Source organism: Pterocles gutturalis, unplaced genomic scaffold (genome assembly GCF_000699245.1).
Source record: "Pterocles gutturalis isolate BGI_N339 unplaced genomic scaffold, ASM69924v1 scaffold33014, whole genome shotgun sequence".
Taxonomy (NCBI): domain Eukaryota; kingdom Metazoa; phylum Chordata; class Aves; order Pterocliformes; family Pteroclidae; genus Pterocles; species Pterocles gutturalis.
Window position 1 is genome coordinate 10,273 of NW_010134326.1, and position 4,574 is coordinate 14,846.

Sequence of the window (4,574 nt, forward strand, 5' to 3'; positions counted from 1 at the left end):
GTTAGAACTTCATAGGTATGAAATGTAGTGTTTTGGGCTGCTCTTGGGTAAAACTTGTAATAGATGGAATGCTCTTGCCTCACCTGGTGCTTTGATCACTGTTTGTTAGCTGCTGATTGTCTTAACTTCCCTGACTAGGGAATACCATTTACAGGACTTTTTCTCTTATTTTCCTGGTAGCTGCCTGCACCATGTTTTCTCATCTGTTTCCTTCTCTTTTCTTTCTTCCCACCATCCATTCACTGTGACAAGGCTGAAGTTCTTTCATACTGGAGCAGTGCAAGAGTGAATTACAGGTGGAAAGTGGGATCCAGCTTGCTTTGATTAGATTTTAAACCAGTGATGCTTCCTGCAGTCCATGCAAGCTTCTACAAAAAGGGGAGGAGGTAGAGCAAAGCATCCTTTGTGGGACTTGTAGGGACAGGGCCCATTCTGAGATGGAGAACTTGGGGCTGGGGTCCATTCACAGCCTGTCAGGCTGCCTAGTGACTAAAAAGTTTGTGTGGGCAGGGTGCCACCAAGTGGCTTGTGTGACCTCTGTCCTTTAGAGGGTTATTTATCAAGCTATTTAGATACCATTTCTTTGTCTAAATAATGGTGCTGGGTGGGGGGGGGGGGGGGGGGACCCCCCAAACTTTAAGGAGGAGAAGTGAGAAATTATTGCAAGAAATACTTGTATAGTTAATCAGCACCTGGTTCCTCTAGCACAACCTACTGAGCCATAGTGGCATATGGCCATTTTGGGATGGTGCTTTCTGGGGTAACTCAATAGAGAACATTTTAAAGAGACTCAGGAGACTATTTTTTTTCATATTCTTGAGTCTGAATACCTTAATAGAGCTAATAGGTGTGTGGTGGGTTTTTTGGGTTTTGCGTTTGTTTTTTTTCACTCAAGTAGCATTGAATGAAAGAATGTGGCTATGCCAGTTTAACTGATTAATAGTAATCCAAAGTTAGAGCTCAGTATTTGCATTTGACTTGTAAGATTATAGGGCTTGTCTCTACACGCTGTTATTTGGGAATAGCTATTTGGTTGTAATTTCACAGCTTGCTTCAATCCTAATAACTTCTCAACTGTAGGATATGTCCTGCCCCTAGAAACCTGTGCTGCTCCGATCCCACATGCTGTCCTGTGCGTACCGGTCCTGTTCCACCACAGTAAGGCTGGAACCACATGGCCTTTCCTCTCTTGTGCAGTGCCTGCTGCTGCTGTGTCAGCTCCTGCCTTCTTTCATCTTTTCAGACAGAAAAGAATTTCTCACCTTTCTGGGCAACTGCTGCTAGACTGCAGGTAAGGAATGTGACACCCTTGGGAATTCAAGTGGGAGACAGTACCAGCTAAGTTTTCAGTCTGTCTGTCGTTCCCCGTCTTCCCCAGTTTGAGCTTGAGATCTCTTGACCCACTTCTTCAAGGGGAGACTTAGACTATAACTTACTATGGCATTAAAATAGCTCCCAATCTCTTCTGCTGTTGCACGATTAAGTGACCTTGATCTGGAAGCTTGCTGATTTATGATTCAAATGTAAGTTGGTAGCACAGTAATAAATGGCAAAAAAAAAGCAATAATCATAAGGGTGGGGTCAGAACAGAAGAAATTACTTGCAAGGCTTCTCTAATGAGGGTAATAACATCTACCTCTAGTGGGAGGCCAACCAAAATTCACAACTGTCTCACACTATATAATCATTTCACCTAATGCTGCTATGTATGGGTATACTTTTTTTTACTTTGCTTTTATGACTTCTGTAGGAAGAAGTGAGTTCTCCCTGCTCCAAACCCAGCAGAAAACTCCCTTTAGCCAGGGTACTGCAAATACAGCCTGCAAGCTCTCAGAGAAAATATGTTCCTTGTCAAATGTAGTTCTCCATAGCATTGTGGGTTATCTGTTGTTCTCCATACAAAGCACGATGGGGCCATCTGAGCAAGGACAGCAATGTAGAGGACTTAGAGGAGGAACTATCTAATAAGTCTGCAGTTCTGCTTCTATAGAGCTGGAGTATTTCTGCTCTTATGCAGAGACCAAAAAGTTTATTCTGATTAAGACATTGCTGCAAGTTTCATTATCTTTGTAAAATGGAAAAGCAAGCAGTCTGGTATTCTAAAGAGAGACCATTTATTTATTAAATAAACTGTGGAGAAGTCTGTCTCTCCCCACCCCATCCCCTTCTGCCCGTGCTGATCTAATAGCTGACAGTTCATCGCATTTAGTCCCTGTGGGAACCACTTAAAAATAACCAGTGTCCACAGAACCAACCCAATGGCAACCAGAAGGCAGAAATAGTGGCTTCCTGGATAGCCTGCTCCGAGTGTCATCCCTGCTCCTTCAAGATCACTGCCTCTATCACGTGCCCTAACCCTGACCATGATATTGCTCTCTTCTTTACTTCCTTCTCACCTTTTTTAACAGTAGGTTTCAAGTAACTATGGCAACAAGCCTGGGAATTTTCAGCTTATTCATTTTAGTCTGAAATCGGGGTCATGTCTTTCTCATTAAGTGAACCTATTGTATGGGGATAACTGGCCCAAACTCGGCCCTTGGCGCAAGAGAAAGTGGTGCCAATTGCAGCACTTGCAAGTACTTACATGATGGCTCTATTTAGTCCACTAAGTAAAAAATATGTAAAGGTACAAAGCAAGCCACTTATAACTTGGAAAATATTTACTAATTTTGAAAGCATTTAACCCATAACTTGCCCAGGGGAGAACCATGCTGTAAGTGGCTTTAATTGGTGTTGATTTATGGGATGGTTGGATAGTCTCATGGCATGCTTGGTGTCCTAGGGTATGTATTAACTGAAGGGATGTCTTCTCAGCATGGTATTGAGGGATGTAAATGAGACTAGTAGCCTCGCATTCTTTGAAGAGGACACATGGTGTTGTGAAATCTTGTCAAGACAAGATATTAATCACCTTTAACCTGCCACTCTGCAGTCTGCCTGCACCTGAGAGTATGGCTTAAACACAGAAAGATCTCCAGATTTGAATTAGTAGCAATGCCAAGGGAACAGCAAGAGTGTCTCAAACATTCCTCTCTTACACATTTGGATAGACCATGTGTCCTTGCTGCTGAGATCACTTAAAATCCTAAAACAATTGCTGTATTTGTTCATGGGGAAGCCATGTGAAGCAACAATTACAAGGTACTTTTGTACACACTTGATGTTCTGGTCACCTGGGAGCAAAGCACAAAGCCAGCAGTGTGATTGGTAAGCTCTCTAATACTTTGTGCTCCTTATACCGTAAATTGGTAAACATCAGAACCAGCTCTCAGCCAGATTATTGTCAGGAACAGGAAAGGGTTCAAAAATTTGGCAAGGTCCCCAATAGTGTACCAGTTAACCAAGCCTCTGTGATACCTGCCCGGAGTGTATGATGCCCCAGAAGGAGATGAGCTCACAAGACTTGTTGTTTCTCCCTTGCATTTGTTGTGTTAGCCATGAGGAGCCCATAAAGGCTATTACCTGTCCCTCCAAAGCTTTGCAGCAGCTCACGGTGTTACGTGAACCACACACACACCTACTAGGTGCCTGCCAAGCACTCTGCGAAACAGCTCTTCTGCCTGCAGTTGGTTTTTGTATGCCTCAGCTCCCCACATCACAGACCTATGAGTGAGATCAGCTTCTGACACTGAAGAAGCAATGACTGGATGGGGAAAGGTCTGAGTCACAGTGGGAGCAGTTACCATGAAGCTGTACTGAAGCCACCAAGCATGTGCTCTGCTGGACAGGCCTGTGACTGGGTAATGGGCAGGAACCGACAGACAAATTAGAAGCAATGGGTTTCCTGAAATGAAGCATAAGAAAAGGGATGTATTTTCCAGCTTTTGCTTCCTTGCTCCTTGTTTTTGGCTCATCACTACCGGTCATTGTCAGCGATGTACGCTTGATGGAGGAGGTTCAGAATTACGTTTTCAGGAGCACAGCATCTTTTTGAAAGACACAGAGGGCATTTGTCCCCACTGGCAAGCTCCCTTCTTTTCAGTGGGCTTCAGAAGCTGCTGCTTTGTTTGATGTGAGATGTTTGCACCAAGCAGCTGGATTGATGTGGGGGTCTTATCAACTGGAATTGGCAAGTCCCCAGAGCAGCTCTACATTTTCTGTTTCTACTCCCTCCCAGTGAGTGTCTGTAAGAGATCCTTTACTTGGTTTTACTTAGCATTCCTTGTAACCCCTGGCCTTCACCTTTCAGCAATATTCATTCCAATAGCGCATTTCCAAAGGTGAAGAATGCAGAGGTAAGGAGGGATATGGGACATCAGAGCCCTAAAGTGTGACCAGAGCAACCATGGAACTCTCACAGAACAAGAGTTTACAGGTTTACAGCTGACAGAGCTACGAGACTGAAGGGTACAGATGCTGCTCTATTGACATTAAAACTATGTCACCGACTGCATCCATTCAGCAAGTTGGCTGAATGAATGCATTTTTCAGGAAGACATTACGTAGCAGATTTTCTAGCTATCTGCAGAAATAGCAGATGTGTATACATGCAAACTAGTGAGGTCAAGAATCAATTAAATGTGTAAGCAGACCACACCATACCTTAGGAATAGAGAAATAAACTGGGCCTTATA